This window comes from Triturus cristatus, chromosome 3_2 (genome assembly GCF_964204655.1).
Source record: "Triturus cristatus chromosome 3_2, aTriCri1.1, whole genome shotgun sequence".
NCBI lineage: Eukaryota > Metazoa > Chordata > Amphibia > Caudata > Salamandridae > Triturus > Triturus cristatus.
Window position 1 is genome coordinate 336244441 of NC_140584.1, and position 16591 is coordinate 336261031.

Here is a 16591-nt window from a genome sequence, read left to right on the forward strand (position 1 = left end):
CTATGAATGAGTCTGTGAATGGGTGCTGGAGTCTCTGAGTGGGTCTGTGAGTGGGTGCATGAGTCTCTGAGGGGGTTTGTGAGTTGGTGTATAAGTATCTCAGTGGGTCTGTGAGTCGGCGTGTGAATGTCTCAGTGGGTCTGTGAGTGGGTGCATGGGTCTCTGAGTGGGTTTGTGAGTGGGTGTATGAGTGTCTCAGTGGGTATGTGAGAGGGTGCTTGACTCTATGAGTGGGTCTGTGAGTGTCTGAGTGCTCTCTGTTTTGCCCTCTTCTGCTCTGTTTTGCCTAATCTGCTTGTTTTTCTGCCCTCTGTTTTTCCTTTCCTGCTCGTTTTTCTCCCCTGTGTTTTGTCCTTTTCTGCTATGTTTTACTTTTTCTGACCTCTGTTTTGACTTTTTCTGCCCTCCCTTTTGCCTTTTCTGCCCTCTTTTTTGCTCTCCTCTGCACGAGGGGTCATGCGCCCCACGGGGCCGATTTCGACCCCTGGAACCCCACAATTGAATGGGTAGGGGGCCATGTGAAGTCCCTCTTCTGGCCAATTTTAGTCCCAGGCAGCCCTTCCCTAAGGGCCCTGCCATGTCTCCTGGGTGCCCTGGAGCACACCCAGGGCACCTAGTGTGCAGAATGGGGACCTAGGGGGGAGCCTCAAGGCCCCCGCGAGTCCAGCAGTCTCCCCTCCTCCTGGAGGAGCTGGCATTACTATTGCACACAGGGTCCTGCTGGAAATGCAGCTCCCTGTGTGCAAGAGCAATAGTTTCATGTTTTCCCCTGCCCACATGTCTGCGGGCAGGGAAAGAGATGAAACCTCCGCTTCCAGCAAGCAGAAGCATTTTGACAGCTCCCATTTGCTGGAAGTAGAGTATTTGCTTTTGCTTGGCGGGAGCTGTTAGCTCCCGCCGAGCAAAAACAAACAGCTATGTCCCGGGAGTGGGCACCCCGGGACATAGCAGGAGTTTGTCCTGGGGGGTGGGGGTCCCCAGGTCCAAATTTGACCCGGGAGGCAGGCGGCATGGGCCCCCTCCTATTGTTTAAAAAGTATTCGGCCATAGGGAGGTGATGATATCCGAAGCTTGAGAGGGTCCGCACGGTCCCCCATTAATGTTTCTTTAGCCCAGGAGAGGTGGTGGTCCCTGGGGCTTATAGGAAGCCAAGAAGGGAGGGTCTGCGAGGCCCCCCTCCATTTTTAAATGTAAATCTCCAGGGAGGTAGTGGTTCTGGGGCCTCTAGGAAGCTCAGGAGAGGTGACCCATGCGCTCACCTTCCTTTAATCAAATAATGTCCCTGGGACCTGTGCCACCAGGGGGCTTTTTTTGAAAGCTTGTTTTTTTTTCTTCACATTTTCACGTGAGTCATGGAACAGCCGCAAATTTCTACAAAATAAACAAAAGAAAGCTTTGGGGGTTAGGGTATTCCTACACTACCCCCTTTTCTTTCTTTTTTTTAAAACCTTATTTCAGGGACTCGGTTGGAGCAGAGTTTCCAAGATGGCTGGCAACACTTCTCAGCACAAATTTGGGAGGGTTCGCGGAGCCGTCGCATCCCTAGATATCCAAATTTCTTTTTTCTTTAATATCTCCCAAACTACTAAATGGATTTACACCAATTTGCAAAAAGGCCACTTTCTGGACCAACAGCTACCTTTCTGCAAAATTTGGTGTTCTTCCGGTCAGCGGTTTGGGCTGTAGTTGTGTCTAAAATCCCTATAGGAATTAACATGGGGAACGCATATTATTCTACCTCACTTTTTCTTGTCCCCCGCTTAACAGATCACCCCAAAACTTTCCATGCACAACAAGAATCACCGGGGCACTTTTTGGGAAAAATGTAGTGGACATTCATTTAACGGCGCTAATGTTATAGGCAAGTCCAAAAACATTTTTCCTATAGAAACATGGTCCTAACTATAACTACTACTAGCGACCTCCAGTAGGTAATATATATATATCTATATATTACCTACTGGCGGTCGCCAGTAGGTAGTTATAGTTAGGACCCCTTTTCCATAGGAAATCCGCAACATTCTATTTTGAATAACTTTGGCGCCGGTCGATGAATCCTCGCGAATTTCTCAAAATAGGTGGGGCGCTACGCTCCGCTCCTACCCTGAAAGTCTCGGGGGGATTCGTCAAGCGGGGGCTGAGATAAAAGGGGGGTCCCAAAACGCGTTTTTCCCATGCATTTTTCCATAGGACCTTTAGAACGAGCTACAGCCCGAACGGCTGAACAGAATTACTAGAAATTTGGCAGAGAGGTAGCCATATGGTCAAGGAAGTGCCTTTTGCAGGTCTGGTGTAAATCTGTTCAGTATTTCCTGAGTAAATAGCATTTAAAAGCATATATATATGTGGGCGGAGCCTAACCACACATCTCATCCTGAGATCTGATTGGCTGTCAGCACTTCATCCAAGAAGTGTTGGCAGCCATCTTGGGACAAATATACATGATAGCACCTCATTAAAAAGCATTGCAGTTAATAGAAGGTTTTAAGACTTTAGTTACATTATAAATCATTTGTTGATGGTACCATACTCATTTTAGGAATTGTGGTATGTTCTAAGGTGATTTCACCATGTGAAAAAGCCTTCTGCTGGGATATCATGATTGAGAGAAAAATATTTTCTCATGCTTTTACCACAGAGGTTTGGAAGGTGATCTATAGGCTAAACTGAGAGCTTATTTTCTGTAAATTCACATTATCTTTCTCAGTCATGTGAGAATGAAGTCTGATATTCTCAGTAAAACATGTACATCCAACAAGGGCAGAGACTGTCAGTTGATTCCTTTGTGTTCTACTGCAGCTTCCCAGAGTGTTCCAAAGAACTACTAGAGCGCTAACAGTCCTACTTATGATAAACGTATGGCACACCTGAAGCCATCTTGCTTGGATTAAAGTGGTAACTCTTAAAACATTTAATTTAAAAAGGAACAAAATGAGGGGGTTCATTTTTCCATAAAAAGTATGATTAGTGCTGCAGAAAGAAAAATTAGGGCACATTTTGAGTGACTTCTCAAATCCTCTTCTATTTCATTAAAAAATTCTGACATGCAGACTGAAACATGCCCTTTCAATACCAGCAGCAGTTTTCCCTGGTGAGCAGTAGCTTTACTACAGTGATCTAATGAGCAAAAAGAGTGCTATCATTCTGAATTTATGGCAAATGTGTGACACATCTGAATGCCTTCTTGATGGAATCAAAGTAAAAAACGGAAAGTATTTCCTACTGAGGAGACTGCAGTAAATGAGGAAATTAGGAAACTTCATAACAAATAAGTCTCCCAAGATGGCCACCAGAGACAAAAGAGCCCAAATGTAGCCCAAATATCACCCAGATGTAGCCCAAGTATAGCCCAATGACAGAATGTCCCAGAATGTTCTTAAAAACAACTAGAGCGCTTACTGTCTTCATTATGACAAAAGTATGGCACACCTGAAGCCATCTTGATTGGAATAAACTGGTAACACTTAAAACATTTAATTTAAAAAGGAACACAATGAGGAGGTTCATTTTGCCATAGAAATTATGATTAATACTGAAGAAAGAAAATGAGGGCACATTTTGAGTGACTTCTCAAATCCTCTTCTATTTCATTAAAAAATTCTGACATGCAGACTGAAACATGCACTTTTAATACCAGGAGCAGACTTCCATGGTGGAGTAGTTTTACTACAGTGATCTAATGAGCAACTAGAGTGCTAACATTCAGAATTTATGGCAAATGTGTGACATATCTGAATACCTTCATGATGGAATCAAAGTAAAAAACTGAAAGCATTTCCTACTGAGGAGACTGCAGTACATGAGGAAATTAGGAAACTTCATAACAAATAAATCTCCCAAGATGGCCACCGGAGACAAAAGAGCCCAAATGTAGCCCAAAATCAACCAGATGTAGCCCAAATATAGCCCAATGACAGAAGTGTGCAAAACACGTATTATTTTGTGTTTTTGCAGTGTTATATAGTGCAGACTTGTCAGGTATTGGAGTGCTTTACATGAGCATTGGTTACATCACACAAGAACAAATTCATTTTGGTTGTAGACATGGGGAGACTAAGTGATTTGACCAGAATCACAGAATGTCGAGCTGAAGCAGAAACTTCAACCTGGTTCCCCAGTTGCAAAGTCTGCAGTTCTGGAAGTAACACCACATCCTCTCCCCTAAGTGCAACATTTAATCAAGTGGTCAACTGGATAAAAAAACATAAAGATAACAAATAATTTAAAAGTGCTTTGTCGCTATTTGAAAACTCAGAAAATATGTCCTTATTTTAGTCTTTTAGAGCACTAACCATAATTTTGATGCCAATAAGACCCTCTCATATATGTAATTTCTAAAGGAAATGCTCTAGGTATTACAGTTTTGATTACATCAAGATGATGTCAGGCGTTCCACACTTTTGTAATAAATATAGAATGTTAGCAATCTAGTTGTTCATTAGGATACTGTTGAGAGGCAGAGGCCAGGGGCACGGACTCTGAAAATTGAAGGCAGGTAGGAGGGTGCAAAGGCAACAATTTAACCACACTGAGCAGGCAGGAAGGGCCGTGGAAGCACAACAGACTATGGAGGGCAGTGGAAAGGGGGGCAGGGGCAACAAACCAACAATACAGGACTTGCAAGAGAGGCTGTTGGAGGGAAGATCTATTACGGGTCAAGGAAGCTAGGGGCGGTCCCCAGATCCCCGGGAGCCACCACAGAACTGAGCAGGAGAGGTAGTCAGGGACAAAAGGGGCACCTTAATTTGAGCCGGGGTGCCTAGGAACGCTTGCTCCAAAAATGAAGAAAACAGACATATGAGACATGGAATTGGAGGCAGAATACAATGGCAGTTTAATGAGAAGATGCAACTTCAAAGAAACCGCAGAATAGAGACATAAAGTACAAAAAACAGAATCCAGATAATCATACAGCTGTCATAATATTCTCTGTATCTCAATTAATGTACTGACAGAGAGAGAGAGAAAACACATCTATAAATGCATCATGAGAAACAAGTTACACCAAGGAAAATGTTACCTATGAACACTCATGTTTACTCTTAGAGCAAGCATTCCTGCAATTACAATACAACATCTTTTAAATGCAAAAGTAAAGAGAACAATGGTTAAACATAACATGACATTTCATATAGGTAAAATAGAATAAGATACTTCAAGCAAAGCAGAGCAAGACATTTTAAGCAAAGGAAGACAAGAGCTCCCAGTTCTTGGGGAAAACCTGCACAGCCTGTTAACCTACATACAGACGGCGAGGTTGTCCGTCGATATCTGTGGGTGCTCCCTTTTTATATCATTTTGTGGGCTCCTTTGCACGCTACATCTACCTACGTATGCTACCCAAAAGCTTCGACTGCAGATTTTACCAGACATTTCGTCATTTACCCACTTAATGCTGACAATGGACTGGGTGAAAAGGTCAGTCTCTCAGGCCAATCGCTTATCGTAAGTTCCATAGAGCAAGCAGAAAATAATGGGTATTGTACAGGAATTCAATATATTCATGTATAAAATCTCCTCAGTTCTCCTAACTTGACGCTCTGCGGTTGCCACTTCCTTAAAAGCGGGAAACCTGCCCAGGAAGCAAGTACCAGTCCAGGATGCAGCCTACTGTATGTCGACAGCTTCAGGGGGATGTTGAACTTTGATACCGAGCACGGAGCACTCGGGTAGGGTGGGGGCTACTAGTTTGGATCAGAAGGCCTCGCAGACCTGCCTTCAGACTGCTATACACTAAAATTGCAGAGCTATGGTCAATTTAACAAAGAGGCCTACATATTGAACAGAAGGGCCTACACAGGGGTTTTATGCTGGCTGAGTGGTAAGGATGTCTCAGGATAATTATATAGCAATACAGGACCCGCTGGTCAATTTAATACGGCCTACAAATGCAGCTGTCAGGGCAAGGACAAGGGTCTCATACTTCAGGTGTGGACAGAACGGGCCAGGGGCCCCCTGTGATACAAAATCTACCCTCCTTCAAGGCTGTGGCAATGTAATAGACCATTGTGGGCAGAAGGAAGAGGCAATGGTAGTACAACCATACATGCCAACAGACCCGATTCAGCCAGGAAACGTCCAATGTTTTTAAGCTCAAATGGGCTTTATTTGATCTGTCTCCTGTCTACAATATCCTCTTTTTCAATGTAACTCAAAGGGGAAAATCAATACCCCAGTTTTTTTTCAAAATCTCCCTCTTACCAAGTTCAAAATGTTCGCAAGTATGGTACATTGGATCATGGAAGGAAATGGGATAGGGACATGGACTTGGATAACAGAGGACAGGAGGGACATGGAGAGGTGCACCAAACTGACCCTGCAGGGCAGGCATCAGGGTTTGCAGCAGCACAATACACCACACAGGGCATGCAGGACGGGAGTGCAGCACAACAATCCATAGAAAGCAAGAGGGAGGGGACAGGACCATGCACATGGACAACAGAGAACAGAGGGGCAAGAGGCAATGGTAGCTAGCTGACCATAATGGACAGACAGGAGAGAAAGCTGCAGCATAACAGACCATAAAGGGCAGGAGGGACGGATCAGGGGCATTACAATGGAACAGACAAGCCAGGAGGGAGGGAGTAGGGCTGGGGGCAAGGGGGCAGGGCAGGAGCAGCAAGATAGCCATGGAGGTCAGGCAGGATGGGCACTAGAAGCAAGACACACCATGAAGAGCAACAGTGAGACTGTGATGGCATACACACAGACCATGGAGGGAAGGTGGGAGGGGGTCAGGGGCAGCTAACTGACCACACAGGGAAGGTGGGAGGGGCCATGGCAGCACAGAAGACCATGCATGGCAAGTGGGAGGGTTAGTGGCAGCACAATGGCTATGATGGGCAAGAAGGAGGGTGGAGGGGCATGCACAAAGGACAATGGAGGATAGAAGGGAGGGTCAGGACCTGTGCACAGACAAGAAAGTTCAGGGGAAGGGACCTCACAACAGACCACACGGGGCAGGCAGGAGGAGCAGTTGCAGCACAACAGACCAGGGAGGGCAGAAGGGTGTGGCAGTACAATGGACCATGTAGGACAGGAGGAAGAGGATAGGGGCATGGCATGTGGACAGGCAGGGTGGAGGTGGCAGGGACAGGTTACAGTCATCTGACAATGCTAGGCAGGTGGGAGGGGAGTGCCAGCTCAACAGAACACTCAGAGTAGATAGGAGTGGCAGGTCCATGAGACATGGTGGGCAAAAAGGATGGAGCAGGGGCATGCACAAAGACATCGGAGGGCAGGGGGAAGGAGAATAGGGGCAGCAAGCTAAGCACAGAGTTTAAGCAGGAGGTCAATGATGGGGCATAGAATTGGGCAATGGAGGGCAGGAGGACTGGACTGGTACATCATACTAAATTGAGGGCAGTGGCAGCACATCAGACCATGCATGGCAGGAGGGAGGAGGCTAGTCCATAGATTCACACAACAGAGGATAGGGAGGAAGGGGATGGGGCAGCAAGCTAACTGTTCAGAGAAGGCGGGTATTAGGAACTTTATTGTTTTTAAAACATTGTGTCTGTGCGAACTACTTAAAATATGAACAAGTATGCAGCATAATCTCACTTTTATTCAGGAAGAAGAGGACGTTTGTGACTGTGACTCCGGGCTCACTTGGCAGAAACACCCCCTGACCCTCCACCCCCTATCGCAAAATGTAATGCCCGTGAAAAGGGTAGGTGAACACAGTGTTATATAGAACATAGTCCTGAGAGCACGATTGAAAATGAAAACTAGATATAGTGTATGGTATAAACTATGCACCAAAAAGTGTGATATAAGATGAACCGGGCGTGAAATATAATTTGCAATACATTGTGCGCAATGACATTCATTGGAGAGCGCGAGATAGCACAGGCACTAGCGCGTGCTATGCGATATGCGCCTTGGAGTGTAATATGCACAGGGCAGTGTTGTGTAACCTAACTAGTCTCTAAAGTTGTAATATAAAATATGTGCTGGGGAGTGTAACGTTGCATATGCACTGTGACAAATATATGGATCCCAGATTGTAATATGTATGGCATAGCACTGTGCGTTATAACATAGGCATCGAGAAAGGCACGTTAGATGGGGCAATATAACTCGTGCGAAGACAAGTGTGGCATGACATATTCACGGGGTGGTGTTACAGTGCACATGGGCTAGAGAGTGTCATAGCATATGCACTAGCTAGTGGAATACAACACAGAGGTGTGTGGCACTCGGCAGGCAATGGTGGGTGTAACACAGCATTGGGCTCTGTCAGGAGCACGCTGTGACTCTCAAGTGATGTTCGTCCCCTTTCCAGAGAGTAAAATAAAAAGTATTACACATCCGGCAGTGGATGTGTGTTTTATTAACCGTGAGGGGGGTTTCTTGCATAGTTTTGGTCGAATTTTTGTCGAATCCCCTTTGAATGGCTTGGTGTGCATGTGTATTAAATGTGCCCGTCAATAGCTACCCATGTTTGTATAAATAAACGACAAGGGTGTCTACCAGGATTAGGCACGGTAGGGCATCAGACATGTCAGAGCTTCACTAGTGGTGTAAATACATTCCACGTGGATTCATTGCATGCATAGTCGCCTTTTAATGAATATCACGCAAATCGTCATGGTGATAGGTACGTACGGTTTGTCCAGCATGTCCTAGGTGTGTCTATAAATATATATTTTTTAAAAATAATAAAAAACAGTGGCCGGCCCTGGGGATTGGGGTCTAAAAAATATAATTAGGAGACTGGCCCTGGGGGATGGGGTCATCAGGGCCAATAAATTAGAATAAGAAGGGGAACCAAACAGCCCCCCTTCTTAAAAAACTAAAATAAATAAAAGACTGGCATCGTGCCGGAGGCCATGCCCCCTCCGTGCAGCACTCTGCAAACGCGCCCCCAACAGGCATCTCCAGTATGCGCCAGGGAGCTGCGCTGCAGCCAGGTGTTCTGAGGCCAAGCCCCCTTTTACACCTCTCTGCAACGCAGCTCTGTGGCGCTTACTGGAGGTACCTAGTGGTCTAGTTTGACCCTAGGGACCCTTAGGATTCAGGGGGACTCTCAACTTAGAACAGCCACAGGGCGCGTTTACACAGTGGTGAAGGGAGGGGACGGGGCCTGAGGTGACGTGTGCAAACACGCACTATGGCATGTTTTAAATTGGGGATATAATTTCCCTTCAATACTGAGGGCCCCTGGGGGCTAACTAGCCCACCAAGTGCTTCCAGTAAGCGCCACTGAGCTGCATTGCAGAGAGGTGGTCCAGGCCGTGCCACTTTTTACACCTCTCTGCAACGCAGCTCTGTGGCACTTACTGGAGGTACCTAGTGGGCTAGTTGGACCCTAGGGACCCTCAGGATTCAAATGAACTTAATCTCCCAACTAAAAATGGACACAGGGCGTGTTTACACAGTGGGGAAGGGAGGGGACGGGGCCTGAGTTAATGTGTGCAAAAACGCCCTGTGGCCTGTTTTAAGAGGTAGTTTTAATCCCCCTGCCCTATTATATACTAGGGGCTTACAGAGGAGGTCATGCTAATCACAGGGGGACCCCAACGCATAATGTTCCCTAGTGTATGTAGGTGTTTTCACTGTATTATAAGTGTCTTTTAACATATCACTGGCTCTAGGACTGGTTAGTCAGACTCAGTTACCACCAGTATCCGTCTGAAAAAGTTGAGGGTACAGGATGATTTTGCAACAAGGCTTCTTTCTGCTCTTCTTTTTGTTCTTTCTGCACGTTATCCTTCTTCCTGCACTTATCTTCGTATTTGAGGACTTCTGTTGCTTCTTTCTGCACTTCTTTTGTTTCTTTCTGTGCATTTTTTCTTCTTTCACATGTCCTATCTCTGTAGGCATAGTTAGAAATTAGCATTTAAAAAACCTTTGAAATTCACTGAAAAAACCATGGGTTTCACACACGTTATAGTTAGGAATTAGCATTTAAAAAACCTTAGAAATTCAATGAAAAAACCAAAGGTTTCACACATGTTATAGTTAGCTGGACATTTCACTCGTAAAAAACCATTGAAATTCCCCCGTTATAGTTAGTTCAGCTAACTATAACTCGCGCGCCCGCAATGCACTACTGATGACGTCACATATTACATCACTCATGACATGGTCACTGACATCACTCATGACATCACTGATGACATCTCAAATGACATCACTGATGACATCATCCTTGTGATAGAGTGGCAGACCTCCTCTCCCCCTAATATAACCATTGAAACACACATTCAAAAATAGAAACTAAAATGTTCAAAATAATGAACATATCAATATCAGTTACAACAACCTATTCAGTAATTCTAAGAACCACATACACATACAGTAATTCACCAACAGTCCTCTAAAGTCACTCATACATGTACTCACTCATCATATGTACTCATACACCTGTACATCCCGTTACACAATGCCACTCATCCATAGAGTAACTCACACACATAGTCACTCATGCTAATAAAGAATCAATCATCCATTTACTTGCATATACAGTTATACACACACCACCACACTTACTTCTACAGAAACTTACATATACTTACTCTTTTAAACAATCACTTATAGAAACACATACTTATTCATACAGGAACTCTTCCAATCTCTCACTCTCACATATACTCACTTATATACACCAATAGTCACATATACTAGTTTAAAACATATGTAGTTACTCATAAAGACACTATTGAGACAGTCATTCACTCACTAACACACCCATGCACACACTCATCCACCCATACAGTCCTGCACACATGCTGTATTCAACACATACAAACAGTGAGTCACTCATTCATGCACCTATGCACTAAGTAATACCCCCCACCGAACCATACAGAAACTCAGACACTCATAGTGATAAAAAACCAACTAATAACCTATATAGACACTCATGTAGCTACTCACCAACCCATGCAGCCACTTATACACAAAGTAAGAAACTGATACAGATATTTAAATATTTAAAGATTACTCAGTAAGCCATGTATTCACTATGATACACTTAAACAGTCAGTTACACAAAAAAAATTCCCAAAAAAAGTATCCATTTAGACACTTATATACCCATTTATTCTTCCTTTGACCTTGAGATATACATAAATATAAAAAATATATAATTTTCATAAAAACACACAATCACTGGATGATGTCATCAGTGATGTCATCAGTGATGTCATTTGAGATGTCATCAGTGATGTCATGAGTGATGTCAGTGACCATGTCATGAGTGATGTAATATGTGACGTCATCAGTAGTGCATTGCGGGCGCGCGAGTTATAGTTAGCTGAACTAACTATAACGGGGGAATTTCAATGGTTTTTTACGAGTGAAATGTCCAGCTAACTATAACATGTGTGAAACCTTTGGTTTTTTCATTGAATATATATATAGATATATATATTCATTGGAACAAACCATAGGTTTCAGGCCTGATATAGTTAGGAATTAACATTTAAAAAACCTTAGAAATTCACTGAAAAAACCATAGGTTTTAGGGGTGTTATAGTTAGCTGGACATTTCACTAGAACAAAACCACTGAAATTCCTCCGATATAGTTAGTTGTACTAACTACATCTCGCGCGCCCGCAATCCACTGCTGATGATGTCACATATTACATCATTCATGACATGGACAGTGACATCACTGATGACATCTCAAATGACATCACTGATGACATCACTGATGACATCAACCAGTGAATGTGGTTTGGTTCGTTATTTAAATATTTATTATATACATATAGCAATTTGCATTGAAGAATGAGTGGATATATAAATATAAATATCTGGATGGAGGATTTAGTAGCAGTGTGATTGACTGTTTACTTGACTAATTTATAGTGTCTCACTAAATATATTAGATAGTGACTAAACTGTGTGAATATCTGTATCACTTTGTCAGTTGTTGTGTAAACTGCTTCTCCAGTTGGTTACTAGCTATGTGAAAGTCTATATTAGTTATTGATTAGTTAACTGAGTATTTGTATGGGAGAGTGAATGTGTGTGTAGTTCGGTGGGGGGGTGTGACTGCCCAAAGATGTGTGAATAGTTAATTCAGTAGGTATGTGAAGTTAAAACTACATGTTATAACAGTTGTTTGGGTGATTGAATATCTTTATGGGTGTGGCGATGAGCAAATATATGTCTCTATGGTACATGTCCAACAAGCTAGAAAAATAAAAGCCAGTGTATGTGTCAGTTGTTGTATATAAATAAGTATACATAAGACTCAGTGATTGTATGAGTGACTGTATGGATAACTGTATAATTGTAATAGTGATTTTATAACACGCTGAGAATTAGTTATTATCTATATGAATAGATGAAGTGGTGTTTTTATAAGTGTATAGGTAAGTAAAAGTAAGTATGTTCCATTGTTTGCATAAGTGAGTAGGATGACTTCATAAGTGATTAGGATGTGTGCTGGTGTGTAATGTCGATATAGGTGTATAAGTATATTTGATAGTGTTCTATTGATCATTGACAGCATGTATGAGTGAATCTATAGGTAAATGATTAGATGTGTGTATAGATCTAGGAATCACTGAGTGGGTGTTTATAAACTTGTATTGGTGAGTCAATGGTTTTCAATCTGGCACTCTGTATTTTACAGTGAGTGACGAAAGGTTATACTAGTGTTTGATGAGGTGTATCTGATTGTCACGTGGATGATGTCATCAGTGATGTCATCAGTGATGTCATTTGAGATGTCATCAGTGATGTCACTGACCATGTCATGAATGATGTAGTATGTGACATCATCAGCAGTGGATTGCGGGCGTGCGAGATGTAGTTAGTACAACTAACTCAGAGGAATTTCAATGGTTTTGTTCGAGTGAAATGTCCAGCTAACTATAACACCCCTAAAACCTATGCTTTTTTCGGTGAATTTCTAAGGTTTTTTAAATGCTAATTCCTAACTATATCAGGCCTGAAACCTATGGTTTTTTCAGTGAATTTCAAAGCTTTTTTAAATGCTAATTCCTAACTATATCAGGCCTGAAACCTATGTTTTTTTTAGTGAATTTCAAAGGTTTTGTAAATAACAATTTTTAATGTATTAATTGTTATACTGATTTTTTTTATACTGATTTACTACATTTTTAAAACTATTTATTATTAGATATTTAATTACATTATAATTACATTATACATTACAATACAAATATACTTTCTCAGAATGAATTACTTTAGTTTAAATACTTTGCAAATAGGCAATAGACTTTTAATTACAGTAGTTACAGTTGTTGCAATGGGCAACACAATTTCAAACACAATGCAACATTGAGCTCAATGTGAATTTCTAGTCAAATGCAATTAGTTACTTTATGGATTACTTTTCTAACCACAGGACTGGATCCTAGATTCAGTCCTTGGACATCTCCTGTAATCAGTTGATTAAAAGCGTTTTGGGTACAGTAGTGATTTTTAAGGAATATTATTGTATTTTAAAAGTTGACACAGACATTTTTTCACATAGAATCACCAATGTTATCCTATGGCAGAAAATTCACTTAGCAGGTAAGTAGTGTTATCATTACTTTTTCTTACTCAGTGGTGGATCCTGGATCCAGCACTGGTGAATCTCCTGTAAACAGTTGAAAGAATGTGTTTAAGTCATACAGACGATTTTTTAGGAATATTTTTAGTTTGTGAAAATAGACACTTGGAAACTTTTCTGCTGAAAACCACACAATGGATTCCTATGGAAGGAAATACAAGTTACTGGTAAGTACGCTTAGAATTACTTTTCAGGGTCAGTGCTGGGCTAAAAGATGCAGCACTGGGTTCTCTCCTGGTAACAGGTGAGTAAATCGGAATTCGTAGTTCGGCTGATTTTAAAGGAATATTTGTACAATGGTGAAGGAAGGGGGCGGGGCCTGAGGTGACGTGTGCAAAAACGCCCTGAGGTTCCCCTGCTCTCACTTCAATGAAGCAAAGCAGTTTGCAATGACAGGGCGGGAGCCGCGAGGCTCCCGCCCTGTCATTGCAAACTATAGTGTCCCGGGGGGGCACCACAGGACACTGCAGGAGCTGGCCCTGGGGGGTGGCGGTCCCCAGGGCCTATACAAGGCTCCAGGAGGGGGGCAGCGTGGCCCCCCTCCCACATTTTGAAGTTGCCCTGGGGGGTGGCGGTCCCTGGGGCTGGGGAGGCCTGAGAGCCCCCCCACCCCAAATGTTTTCAAGCCCGGGGGTGGCGGTCCCCGGGGCTGGGGGGGCCTGAGAGTCCCCCCACCCATTTTAAAGAAGCCCCGGGGGTGGCGGTTCCCGGGGCTGCGGGGGGGGTGAGCCCCCCTGCCTATATTATGTTAGAGCCCCGGGGGGGGGGCGGTCCCCGGGGCAGTGTGGGGGGGAATGAGACCCCCCACACTATTTTTTCATTATGCCCCCGGGATTTGGCCCCCCCTGGGGCAAATTAGCATATTTAGCGCAGGAGGCCGTGCTGAATTTTATTTCTATTGGCAGGATGCGCGCATCCAGCACGCATCCTCCCGTTTAAAAAAAAAAAAAACATTTTTGGGCCTTGGGGGTCCTTGTGAGACCCCCTGAGCAGGCCTAGGGGGTCAGGTTGTTTTTACCCTGCCCCCTTTTCACGTTTTGCGACGTTTTTTGGGGGGTTTCTTGTGCCTCGGATCTACCGAGGCACAAGATGGCTGCCAACACTTCCTGATTCAGAGTGTTGGCAGCCAATTAAAATTCAGTTCGTGATCGGGAGGGTGCGCGGATCCTCTGAGGCCATAGATATATATGTACGTTTAACTCTCATTTTCTCTTGAACTACTGAACGGATTTACACCATTTAAGCAAAAGGCACGAGTCTGAACTAAGGACTACCTCTTTGCCAAATTTGGTGTAATTCCGTTCAGCAGTTCGGGCTGTAACTGTGGCTAAAGGTCCTATGGGAAATTGCATGGGGAACGCCCTTTTTTCTCGGCCCCCGCTTGACGAATCACCGTGAAACTTTGAGGATAGGAGCAGATGTTTTGAAAATTTCGAGAAAATTCGTCAATCGGCGCCAAAGTTATTCCAAATAGAATGTTGCGGATTTCCTATGGAAAATAGGTCCTAACTATATCTACCTACCGGCGACTGCCAGTAGGTAATATCTATATATATATATATTCCTCACCAACTTTCCAAAGGAAAACAGAGCACTCTGCGGGTTGCTTTAAAATGCATTTTTATGGTCACTATCCCCAGTAGACACATTTCAGCAAACTGCCTTTTTCAATACTGGATTTGGGTGTAAGGTCACATGATTGATTTCAAATACACTTGCTATCACTCCCATTGGTTCACTAGTTAGTTCCCATGGAGACGATGTCATGTCTCCGTTCATCTTTCTCAGCAAGTGTGCAGCCATCTTGGAGTGTATTGAAAGTCAAAATCCAAGGAAGAGTCCTTTGGCTCTATGTAGTGTAAGCAGCTTTTCCTTCCATAATGGAACTTCGCCGCATGATTTGTTATTAATTTACACGCAGATTGTGCTTTAGTTTTTGTTGATGAGAGCGATACTTTCTTGCAATGTGTACCAGTGCTTCCCTCGTTGCCGCAAAAGTCAATTTCTAGAGAGCAAACGCGAAGGCGCCTGTCTTCGTGAGCAGCATCTTGACATTTAGTAATGTCCTTTTGCGGCGCACTTGCTCCTAGTCACTGCAGCGGTTCTGACAATGTTATTTCAATGTTCCATCAACTGCCACTCACATTACCGAACTCCATAGACGGGTGCTTCCATGCCGTGCGAGTGGCTTGCACGTTGTTTAATTCATCACCAACTTTCCAAAGGAAAACGGGGCACTCTGCGGGTTTTTTTCAAATGCACTTTTATTGTCAATATCCCCAATAAAGGCGTTTCAGCAAACTGCTTTTCTCAATACTGGATTTGGGTGTAAGGTCACATGATTGATTTCAAATACACTTGCTATCACTCCCATTGGTTCACTAGTTAGTTCCCATGGAGACGATGTCATGTCTTCATTCACCTTTCTCAGCAAGTGTGCAGCCATCTTGGAGTATATTGAAAGTCAAAATCCAAGGAAGAGTCATTTGGCTCTATGTAGCGTAAGCAGCTTTTCCTTCCATAATGGAACTTCGCCGCATGATTTGTTATTAATTTACACGCTGATTGTGCTCTAGTTTTTGTTGATGAGAGCGATACTTTATTGCAATGTGTACCAGTGCTTCCCTCATTGCCGCAAAAATCAATTTCTAGAGAGAAAACGCGAAGGCGCCAGTCTTCGTAGCCAGCATCTTGACATTAAGTAACGTCCCTTTGCGGCGCACTTGCTCCTAGTGACTCCAGCGGTTCTGGCAATGTTATTTCAATGTTCCATCAATTGCCACTCACATTGCCGATCTCCATAGACAGGTGCTTCCATGCCGTGCGAGTGGCTTGCACGTTGTTTAATTCATCACCAACTTTCCAAAGGAAAACGGAGCAGTGTGCGGGTTTCTTTAAAATGCACTTTTATTGTCAATATCCCCAGTGGACGTGTTTCAGCAAACTGCCTTTTTCAATACTGGATTTGGGTGTAAGGTCACATGATTGATTTCAAATACACTTGCTATCACTCCCATTGGTACACTAGTTAGTTCCCATGGAGACGATGT